General features: G+C 40.8%; 1 long non-coding RNA gene across 1 annotated transcript in view; it reads left to right on the top strand.

Annotated features, from left to right (window-relative positions):
• The window catches only part of LOC132454336 (uncharacterized), a 48,800-nt gene extending 40,072 nt beyond the window's left edge, over window positions 1-8,728 (top strand). The window contains exon 3 of the long non-coding RNA XR_009524917.1: window positions 7,872-8,728. This is a non-coding gene — a long non-coding RNA (uncharacterized LOC132454336). The remainder of the gene's footprint in view (window positions 1-7,871) is intronic.
• Window positions 8,729-12,492: the final 3,764 nt, after the last annotated feature.

Here is a 12,492-nt window from a genome sequence, read left to right as displayed (position 1 = left end):
GGTCATTCAATAGGTTTGTCAGATCAGTTAAAAATGCCAAGTCTAACAGCCACTGACCGTCATTTAGTTGCTTGTATTCTGCATGTCCAGCTACATGGAAAAACTCCTTAATCTCTGGACAGAGCTCTCGAAATCTTTGAAGGAATTTCCCTCGACTAAGCCATCTCACATCAGTGTGTAGCAACAACTTAGTGGTCGCAGTCAGCCTGCTCTAGATGTGCACGGAATAGCCGTCTTTGAAGAGGTCTGGCGCGAATAGAACAGGCGATCTTCATTGCCACATCCATTATCTCTTTCATGTTGAGCATTTTGGCGCATAACGCTTTTTGGTGTATTATGCAGTGGTAATTCAGGAAGTCCGGGAAAGCATCGTCCTCCCTGCACTTGGCAATAAATCCATTCACGCGGCCAACCATTGCGGGTGCTCCATCCGTGGTGATGGACACCAATTTGTGCACTGGGAGCTGGGTTTTCGTGATAACGTTTTTGAAAGACTGAAATATATCCTCTCCTCGCGTGTGTTCTTTCATGGGCAGTAGTGTTAACAGCTCCTCTTTTGCAGTTATGTCAGTAAACACCATCCGAATAAAAATTCACAACTGGGCTGTGTCACTCACGTCCGTAGATTCGTCCAACTGCAGTGAGAAGCACTTGCAATCTGCGATGTCCTTCCAAAGTTGCTGCGTCAAATCCTCGGCCATGGCCTCACTGCGCCACGTAACTGTACTTCTTGACAGCTGGAGAGCTTTGATCGAAGATAATATTTCTGCCTTGTTTTTTAGGTCTCGCAACAATGAGTCAGCTGCTTCAACGAATGCTTCTTTTACCATCTCTCCATCTTGGAAGGACTTCTTGTTCTTAACGATTAAGTGGCTCACCCGGAACGATGCTTCGGTGGCGGCTTTGGCTTTTGAAGTTAGCTGTGAGAAAAATTACTGCTGTCCGGACAACTGGCATTTTAGTTCCTTGACCTTTCTCTTTCTCAGCTCGCTTTTCGGCGGGAAGTTGGTGTCGTAGTTTTTATGAGCAGTCCGAAAATGCCGCTCCACATTTCCCTTCTTCGGTATTGCGATGGTAGACTGGCAGATGTGGCAAACGCACTTCGAAAATGACATAGTGAAAAAAAACTCCTCCTCCCATTCCTTATGAAAGTGATACGTTTTTGGCTTCTTACTCGGTCCAGCTCCCCCACTCATTTTCATACCCTTTCTTAAGATTAAGAGAAAAAACCGAGGGCTAAAAATTGAAGGCTAACTAGGTAACTCACAAGCTTTTTTTTAATTTTCCCGCACTTAGCGCCGTTGTTTGCGCATGCGCAAATTTCCTAGGGGGGATGGATGATAGGCTGACGTCTATTTTTTTAATGATGATTTTTTTTTTCCTTCAATGCCATGCGATCTACCCACGCTACCTTAGCGATCGACCAGTCGATCGCGATCGACGTATTGGGCACCCCTGCTCTAAACATATATTATTTGTCGAGACATGATGAGCACTAGAGAGAACATGACATGCTTACCCATGAACTTCAACCATGTCAGCCACCAGTAGGTTTTCCCTCTGTCGCCGTGTACCATCCGTCAATGACTTTGTTTTGTCAACACCTTTTCTCCCCCTGGCTTGGACTGAAGTATATCTCTCACCATCTGAAGACAAAGAAGAAAATAAGTTTTAATTTCAACCTCCCCTGCAACAAAACCACAGCAAAATGTCTATGTTTAGGATTAAAAACGAACTTAATGCATTAAAAAAGTTAGTTTATATACCGCCTCTGCTGATTCCCGATCGGCGTGGGTCCTTTTCAATCCACTATCTTTCTCAAGAATGATTGTTGCATCAGATGAATCTGAAGGCACAGAGGATGAGATTTCTGACGCAAGCGACTCAGATGAAACATCTAATAGATCTTGATGAAGCACAACTGCAAGACAGTTAAGAGAAATACACACGCAATTGAATAAAAATATTGTTTGAGGCCCCCTAACAAATTCTTTGGCTTGTCAGCCAAACTCTCTTTAACTAAAAAGTCCCAACAGGTTAGCTGACTGAAACAAACTTCACAATACATACTATTACAGTACATCTGGTTAATGATCCTTATTTTTTCCTAACAAGACTAAGTCTTACCTGTAGATTTTTCTGTGGACACATTGATGGCAAGGTGCTTGTAAAAGGAACTCAAATACATCTGCATCCACCTCTGTCCTTGATTCATCTGTCAAGTGTAACTCAGTCTGTAGTGGAAGACCTAACTTCCCTATTACTGAGAGAATATCAGATTTAGAAAAATGGTCCTTTGTATGCTTCTTTTATTGACACTAAAAATTAGAAAATTCTGAGCAGTGTGCAATAGGAAACCACAATAATTAAATGGCTTTTAACTATAGAACAAGAGAACTTTCTTATTCTACATTTTAGATAGTATACCAATTGCATTTTAACTTTTCCATTAGACATGATTACATTGGTCAACATAATAAACAACAATTGATGGATGGGGCAATGTAACCATATTAAAATCAGATCACATTATAGCCTGAACTAACATTTTAGCAACTTATTAGTTTACTCCAACAATCAGGGCTGTGTGAAAAAACTAATACCAACCTTTCTGAATCAATGAACTATAGTCTTCATAGCCTTCTTCAGTCTGCCACCTTAACATACTTCTAAATGCCACTAAATCTCATCTTGACCAACATTATGTCCTTAAAAACAAAGTACATTCATGAATAGTCCACACCTTTTTCAGTGAAATTGTCTTTTTTTGTTGCCTTTATTATGCCACTGGGCGGAACAGTCAATGTCGTTTTTCTGGTTTAGCTAGTGAACAGACTTGACTGTACACACGCTAGCTTGTATGGCCACATGGCGGCCCTGCTAACAGTCCTCGATGCACGTCTTCTCTAATTAGCAGATTTATACATGGAAATGGATGAAATCACGAACCCAGTACATAAAAATGTCAATAAACTCACTTTTCATGTGTTTTTTCAATACCTTTACTTCATAGTTTGAACAGAAAACCACGAAAGTGCAGAGAGCAGAGTGGAAACGTAGCTTACCGCGAAGAGTCCCGACCCAAAGAGGAAGTAAAGCTAACGGAAGCGCGACAAGTGCAGTACAATAAAAAGCGCTCGATACTTATACGATAACACCCATCATTTTCCTTCATGTAAAAGTGTCTAACCTTAACATGAACCCCAATATACTTATTTAAAGGTTGGGTATGGAATTCGCTTTTTTGGCCATTTTTGCAAAATTACTTGAAATCCTTATCATAACCCACTTACAGCCACTGAGTTAGAAGTACTGACATGAAAATTAAACAAGTCAATCATCTGTGGAACGGGCAGGGCTCGAAAAACTCCAGCCAATGATTTCCAGAGCCACCGAGTTGCATTGGACAGTAAGTACGTCAATCAAACGGTCGTACTGCACTCCCCCTCCCCCGCGCCCCGCGTGCGACCCCTTCGTGCAGTACTCGTGACCCAGAGCAAGCTCCTGTTTGTAGTTATCCTGCGGTAGCTACTGGAGCTAGCTAATGGCTCGCTCTCGCCCATCTGTGTTCGCGCTCGTGCATGATTGCGCGTCCATGTACTTGGAATGGGTGGAGTCAGAGTCAGCGTTGAAGGAGAGGGGGTAGGACCTTTTGAGTTGTGTATTTTCAAAATCTGCTGGCGTTTCGCAAATCCCATACCCAACCTTTAAACAATTTAGTAAAAATGTTTGGTCGACATATCAGGAAAAAGAAGAATATGATGGAAATTTGATAGCGGAAATCCTAACCAGCCTCCTTCAAAATAAATGTCTGAGCTACCAGAGTACATAATCCTTCCAAAATGTAGGTTACATGCCGGTTCATAAACTAAATAATAAAATAAATATAGCGCAACGAGTCACAACATCACATTACTGTACTAAACTTATTGTTAAGGACATTTTCAGTGGTCAGTGATACCAATCCAATGCCATGGAGCCTAATACAGCATGGAGGGGCCAACAAGCATCTAACTTGCTCTAAAACAAAGTAACAGTTGTGCGCAATGTTATTAAGCTCCGGTTGCCATGCCGAATCAGTGTGTTGCTTATACTTTTCTTCATAAGAAAATGATTAGGGCCAGTGTCCACATCACGCCTTTTTCCGAGTACAAGCGCCTTTTTTCAATAGATTCCCAATGAGAAGCAGCCGCCTCACTGTATAATGCTGCTGCTTTGTTAGCTAACCATGGTTTGCTAATGCTAGCTAACCAATACTGATGTTTAACCTTAGCTTCTTGTAAAATACACATTATTGGGTATACATTTGAATTAAATAGACATATTTGCTTAGACATACTTACACATGGATGTTCCTAATCACAGTTTGAGTGATGTCCGATAATTTTCCAGTCCAAAGAAAAGAGTGTGTCTGGCTAGACTCCCGCCTCTTTCAGACAACCACCAATGGTTTGACTTCTGGAGTAACACTAGGTATATTTTGAAATCAACACTGTAGTGTTTTGCAGAAAATGAAATTTGACTCCCTGTATTAACAACAACTCTTTTTGAAGAATAACTCTCTTGTAGTTAAATTACACTAAACCTGTGTTGAAACAACTCTATGGGCCCTATCTTGCATCCGGCGCAAGTGACTTAGTCACTGGCGCATGTGTCGTTGCTAGTTTACAACTGGCGCAGAGCGTTCTTTTCCCACCAGCGCCACTCGCCGGTAAATTAGGGATTGATCATGCGCCCCAAGGGGCGGTTCGGCGGAAGGAGGAGGCGTGTTCTGGCGCAAACGCTATTTTGCCGTTGCTGAATACCATTGCGCTACTGACCAGGAAATACCTGGTTTAAAGTCAGTGGCGCGTTGTTCAGATGCTATTTTAAGGGCGGATGCATAGCCTACATGCGCATGCGATGCATACGGATTGCTTGTGCACCTCGCGCATACACTTTGCTTCTCTCATCTACCTAGCCGCACATTCTTGGTAAATTATTTGGGAAAGAACAGCTGATGCAGCGGTAATAAGTTGTCCTTTTAAATCAATGCATCTGCAAACACCGTAGAGCAAACACATATTTTCTTGACACAGACATCGTATAGGCCTACATGCCCATAACTTTTAGGATTGATGAGTATTTGATCGTGAAAAACATTGTTTTACCGCGAGTGAGTGTTAAAAAGAATGAATGAATGCGGGCGCGCGTGTGTGCTCTGTTTAAACACACGCAAACTAAACACGTAACGCATAATACAATCAATGGCAATGTCTATTACCGCGGAGACACATGCATATTAGGATAGCATACAATACTGATAAGAAACAATGTTGATAATGTATTGCGTATTTCATTAAATAGATCAGTTACCGGATATCATATGTTATATTATTTACGTTTTCTTTGGCGAAATTTATTTGAGGACTCAGTATTTCTGAAGTTGTGGAAGAAAACCCCTTATTCCATGTGTGAATTAGGCCATATTATTTGGCAATAAACTGAGCCATTTGCAGTTTGAAATTCATGTGCATCTGTCTCATCGGAGACTGCAGACGCGCTGTCAAAATATCAACTCGTCCGATTCAAATGCGGTCATGGCTCTTAAAGGGGATGGGAGCTGGCACTCTCATTGGTTTGTTGGACGTTACGCCCAAACCACACCTACGGGTAATTAGGCTGCTTCAGACCAACCCTTTTGACACTTGCGCCGCGACGCAAGTGTCATTTATCCGCCTGTAAAATAGCGATAGCGCCGTAGAACCGACAACAAAGCTACTTGCGCTTTGCGCTTTCCACTTGCGTTTCAGACCGTTAAAATAGGGCCCCATGTGTTTTACACTCCACTCAAACACTGAATATCTAACACTTTGGATTTTGCTGTGTGCTAGGTTTTGCTAGCAGTAGACTGCATTTTACTCCCTGTGACCAATATAGAAACCAGACCATTTTACCACCAATTGCATTTAAAAGTGGGACATGGCAACCACTGGACAAAGCTGTTTTTAAAATAAATATGTCTTTAGTGCAAGAGTTCCTGAGGGGCACCCCAGATTGAAACCATAGGCTTTAATTTAATCTGGACTGTGGTTGGGATTTCATCCTGAGCCCATCTTGTCCTCTGTCTACTCTACCGTGATCTATGTGAACAGCGCTACATATAGCTACACCTTTCTTTTCCCATCCATCCCTTTTATTGTTCCCAGACTCCCATATGGAAGTAGCTTTTAGCTCCAGGCAACAAAAACAGTTATTCGGAACTACCCCTTGATCCCAACAGCTTTGCACTGCTATAGATTCTGTCTATTGAACCTTTTCTTGTGTTTTTTATTTAAAAAACAGTACTCGGAGAAGGCACATGTATCTGCATCCCTCAGTGTAAATAACTTAATTTGAAAGAAGAAATTTGAGAGGGGTTTAAGGCAACAGCCCCTACTGCATGTTTTCTGCTATGGTTCCCTCTGCCTCGAAAGTAGTATGTGTACCCCACTGGAGTCCACATTGATTTTTTTTGCCTTTTTAAGTGAAACCAACAAGCATTTATAGACTATGTGAACTCTCAAGTCAGGCAGAAAAAGTGCTTTTATCAGAGTCCATGCTCGATCTTTGATTCCTTGAAATAGCACAGGGAGCACACCTGAGAGGTTAACGGCTTGAGGGGGCAAACGGGGGGGCCAAAGCTCAGAAAAACAATATAAATATGGACACAGATTTAGCAAGAGGTAAACAGTAAAGCAATCTTTATCCCTCTAATGGATCCAGAATATGACCAATTATATACAGGGGGCAGTAGAATGTGGGAGGTACAATGGCTGTTTCCACATCCAAACCCCCCACATCCTGGTGTTTACTTTATTACAGAGGTTGCAAATTGCTGCACATTGGACGGTTTGCATATCAAACACCATAGAGACGTCGACTCTGTTGGTGTGCTGGGATGTGTTTGCTCTGCAAACAAACAGTTTAATTGGAAAAATAGTTTTCCAGCTGCTGTGGATTCAGGGGCTGAGAGATTTTGTGTGTATATGTGTCAGTATGAGCGTCTGAATGTTTGTACGTTGGTGTGCACGTGTGTGTGTGTGTGTGTATGTGTGTGTGTGTGTGTGTGCCAATGTGTCTGTATGGATGTGTGAATTTATCCTTACAGTAGTGGTGAAGTGGCTCCCTCAATAATTTAAACAAGCAAATGGGTAAATTGAAAGGCCAAGGCTTTGGCTCGATCCAGCATGTAGCCTTTCCTCTCTAACAGGCCCTTCGCCCCTGAGTGCATGCTGTGACAGCTGTCAGTACATTCAGCGACGCTTAATGTAACGTCATGAAGATGGGCCCCCAGTCACGGATGTTCACTGAGTGGCCCAAGCTGAACGACTGTGGAGGCATGTGTTGAGGAAACCAAAATGGACACCAGCATACTAATGACCTGGAGAGGCTTCTGCTCAGACCCTATTTATTCCAGATCAATTCCACATTGTGGGCCCTAATGAATAGGCTGCGGCTTGCAGACTCTTCACCGTCTGTTCGAGAGTGATGGTTGGGACATGGCCATCTGCCTTATTCTAGCCCAGCTTTGATTAGTGGGCCTTGGAGATAAAGAAGACCGGATTGATCTTGTTGAGTGTTGTTACATATTCAGTCCATCCATCCGCGTGTGTGTGTGTGTGTGTGTGTGTGTGTGTGTGTGTGTGTGTGTGTGTGTGTGTGTGTGTGTGTGTGTGTGTGTGTGTGTGTGTGTGTGTGTGTGTGTGTGTGTATGCTTGTTCTTTCTCTCTTTCTCTGTCTCTCTTCAGCTCTCAATCATGGCTAGGTCTCTTTCTCTTTCTCTCCCCCTCAACCCCAGTCCCCCCCTCCCACCCATCCCTGATACCTTCTTCACTGTCTCCTCCACTTAGGGGCTGGGCCGGTATTAGCCAGTAGGCAGATGTACTTTGTCATGGAGGCGACGTCTCCCTGAGCTTCCTGCTGAGTCCGTCCCTGGGACTCTCTTTGACAGGGAAAGAAGAATTGAGCACGTGATCAAAGAAGGGGAAGAGAAGAAGACTAATATGTTGGATTGAAGGAGCTCTTGTGGCGTAGGAGAAGTGGTTGTGCTAAAGGTTGACCCAGGAAGCCCTGAAGGATTAACCGTGATTAATAGTTATATAAATTTACCGAGCACGAGGAGATAAAAGGTCTGTTTCCTGTTTTTTTCTTGCTGGAGGATGAAGAGGATTAGTTGAAGGGAATGTCTGTTGCAACCCACTGTGAATAATAATTGGGTTATTTGACAGTTATTTTTACATAACCTTATAATGTGTCTGTCATATATTATATGCCCGTTTAATCTGATGGTCGTCTGATACCAGGAACGTTAATGGCATAGTCTGCCAATTTAGTGACTTTAGTGGCCTGTTAAGTTTATATTGGCGCAATACTACTTGTACTTTATTTTCAAAAACTAATAATATTAATATAACTAATCATTTGCCAAATTTAATTGTGTTTTTGTTGTTTTGGCTACTGTTACTAGCATTTCTAAATCCCAAGAGAGCAGTTGTTTTCCAACTTACAAAGACAATTTCCTTGTGTGGGAAGGAACCTTGGCAATAAATCAGAATCTGATTGTTTCTGAATTAACATTCACATAGCCTGTCTTTATACGATTGTTATAACAGCGTATTAAAGCATCTTCTATAGCATTGTTTCTCAACAGGGGCGTTCTCCCAACCAAGGGGGTGCTGGGAATGTGATTTTTCTTTTCTTTTTTGGGGAGGGGATTTTAAGCATTCAGGGATTTCAAATCTTTTAGGTGCAAAAGAAAAAAAAATATTTTTTAGGCTACCTGAAATAAATAGCATATTTTCTTTTATTGGTTTCTAACCCCTCTACCGTCTCAGCTACTTTTCACTGTCTATGCTCAGTGTAACAGTGGTCATACAGCGCGGTTCGGTCCTGCACACGCCCGGACTCCCGTTACATCAGCTATCGTCATGATCTCTATAGTATGGCTGATAAGCATAACCCAAGTTTGCGGGTTAACAGTTCAATAACCAACACAACAAGCCCGCGGTCACGGTGAATGAATGTTCAACCCAACCATAACTTCCTCAACTCTTCTTTCTTGGCCAAGAGATCTCTCTCTCTCTCTCTCTCTCTCTGTCTCTCTGTCTCTGTCTCTGTCTCTCTTCCCGTGTCTCTGGAGGTTTAATTGGGTTTATTACAGTGATGGACAGTGCTGTTAGCCAATCAGAGGTGAGACATTTGCCTGTCATGAATATTCATTGATATTTATTTATATTTTTTTCACCGAAACCGACTCAGAGGGCATTCATTCATTGCTATTAGTGACCACCACAAAATCAATGAAAAATGATGCAATGTCGCAATGATGTTGTGATTTGCAACATCAACCAATCACCGCAAATTAAGGGCGGTTTTGCAATTTTAACCAACCACCGCAACTTTCTCGCAAATTTGACAGTTGTGTCGTCTTGAACTGACGTCGACAAACTACCTTCCACCTTACTTCTGTGTTTACTACGGTCAAGCATTCATGCAGTATGTTCACGTCCAACGTTTCACACTTGCAGACCAAAATAACTGCGAAAGATTGCGAGAAGCAGTATCCTGGTACTCTCTACATGAAAGCGGGTTGAAATTATTTTGCACTGCATGCAACATTGTGGTGGAACATAAGCAAAAATCTTCCAATGATAAGCATTTTGCCACCGCGAAACATAACTACCGAACTGCACAACTGCAGGCAGGACATCAGATGACGAGGCAGATCACTATGACACAGGCTGTTGCATCCAGTGCAGAAAGGATCAAGAATCAATTATTCATAGGACCATTTCTCAGTGTTTTTGTTCTTTTTAATTAATGTTTTTTTCAGTAATAACTTGATGTTTAACAAATTTAACAAATCAGGAAAATCGCAACTTTCACAACTTTTATTGCAACTTTCACTTCCTCTCACACTGTAATCGCTACAAAAACATAAAAAACACTGCAACTTTCATCAAAACTTTTTGGAAAAGCTCACGCAACATCAGGCATTTTAGGCCGCAACAATCTCAAAAAAGGCCCGCGAAATGCTGCAGGGACTGATTGTTCATTTACATTGTGGTGTATGACGTCTGAATATATATAGTCAGCATCACTCCCAGTCTCTATATCAGTGGCAGTTGTCAAAGCAATCAAGAACCCAGCTGCGACTATTATTTGGTGCTTCCAATGTGGCTTCAAAAGTAATTGGATTTCTTTCCATTCCTGCTATAGTCTTTTAGCGTGTTTGACCAAGAGGATTGGAGAGGCATCAATCATACATAGCAGGACAATGCCATGTTTTCTCTCGAGGTACCACAAACCAAATTCTTCCTATCGGTTAAATATACTTTTACTTCCAATTACCTTCTTTTCTTCCTTCCTTCAGTTTGGTCTATTTTACAGAAAACCTATTCTAATGTACTTAGATGTTGCACCAAACATCACATTTAGATGTTTGTTTTTTTGGCTACTTCTGAAATCTAATTATTAAGACACGCTTAAATCACAACTAATGGTCCATGAAGGAATTTCCCTTAACTAGGCCAGTTTGAAAACAAATAGACACTTTGTGCTAGTTCAGCCCATCAAAGGGCTGAACTAGCACAAAGCACTGTTTACAGTGGCAGATGACAGCCCAGGGCCCCAGGTGCTGCTATAGTGCATATATGATCAAGCCAACAGCTGTTCCCACAAACAAACACTTACAAATAACATATTTATGTTCACTTAATGTTGGGAAAGTGAAAAGACAAATGAGAAAAAAAAAAGTGCAATTGACAGGAGGATTTTCATTATGTTAACCCAATTATAGTGTTTATCTTATACAGCAAAGAACTAATGCATAGGTAAATAATGTGTAGGCAAACATATACCTGTCCCCATTGTTCTGCAGGACATGAATTATTGTATTAATTTGCAAGTGAGCCCTTGAGGGTATCATTTGTAACAACCGTGTTATGCTTCATAAAACGTGTGCACGCTAGGGTCGTATACATTTTATGACACAATCAAAATGTAAGAAATTCTAGGGAAATATTGGCTAACTCTTTTTCTTTCTATTTTAGACATGCCAATACACAATCAATCTTGCCCAATATACACTTCACATCATTTTCTAATGATTTTTTTTTTTATTATTAGTTCACCTTAAAATTAATTAATGAACAAGCACCTATGTTTTTTGTGATAGAAAAAAATATATTAAATGGGAAAGGACGTCATGGGATAAAAAACATTTAGTAATCATATAGAACTTTTTTGGGAGGGGGGGTTCCTTGGTTTGTTCATATGTCCGAAAAAGACGAATGGATACCCACATGCATTTGGTTCGGTGCAGGTAAACAGTACCTTGAAGTCAATCTAAATTAGGGATCGACCGATATTCGCGTTTTTTACGTGTATCGGTATCGGCCGATACGCGGCTGATTTTCGCCGATTTTTTATTTTTTTATTTTATTTTTTTTACTTGTTCTACCTCACCTGTTTTTAATATTTGTTAAATATTGTTCATCTACTTGTTCTTACTTGTTCTACCTCACCTGTTTTTACTATTTGTTAAATATTGTTCATCTACTTGTTCTTACTTGTTCTACTTCACCTGTTTTTACTATTTGTTAAATATTGTTTTTTATATTGAAGTTCAATAAATGTTTCTTTAAAAAAAAAAAAAAAAAAAAAACGGCTCAAGAAAGTCCGTATCGGCTAAGGCTGATGAAAAAATATCGGTATCGGCCCTAAAAAAACGGTATCGGTCGATCAATGCAACATATCTAAAGAGCACCTGAAAACATTTGTTCAAACGAGGACAATTGTGCAACAGAGTTAAAGGGTACATTTTTCACTGAATAATTTGATTAAAGGGGAACTACTTAACCAATTTTAGATATTAAATATAGATTTCAGTTATCTTGATTTATTTTATCGATCTATATCGAAGCCTTCATGTTTAACAGCAAATTAGATGATTTATCATAGAAATTAAAGCATCTTGGTGAGGAGCTGTTGTTCAGTTCTAATCTTTACTCGGCAAGGCTTAACACTGTTTGAACTCAATTACCATGACTTGATTAAAATATGAAACTGGAGCTTCAGGCTACTAGTACGATTAAGACAGTGAAATCAATTTTTTTTATCTTGTGCATAGTTATTTGTTTGTTTGTACTGTACGTTGTTTAGGTGTATTTTTTTACTATTACAAAATAAAATGTTGATCATGGTCACCACTAGGGATGGGCCACGTTCGTCGAATAGTCGCAGTCACTTAGAAAATTGAATGATGAATGTGACTATTGTTATTTATTACACGGCTCTTCTTAGGCCGAATCTCGATTCTTCCCCTTGCCCCTTTTGCTTTGTCTTTGTCTTTGTCTTAACCCTAGCACTTGCAAGTGTAAGGGCCAAGGGCTGAGATCTTTCCCCTATGAAATGAGACGCCACTCGGTTTCGGGTACGTCATCATTCATCGTCGCCAGCTGGCTTCCCCGT

Source organism: Gadus macrocephalus, chromosome 3 (genome assembly GCF_031168955.1).
Source record: "Gadus macrocephalus chromosome 3, ASM3116895v1".
NCBI classification, from domain to species: Eukaryota; Metazoa; Chordata; class Actinopteri; order Gadiformes; family Gadidae; genus Gadus; species Gadus macrocephalus.
The sequence above is the reverse complement of the archived record's forward strand: the minus strand, read 5'-3'. Positions and strand labels throughout refer to the sequence as shown.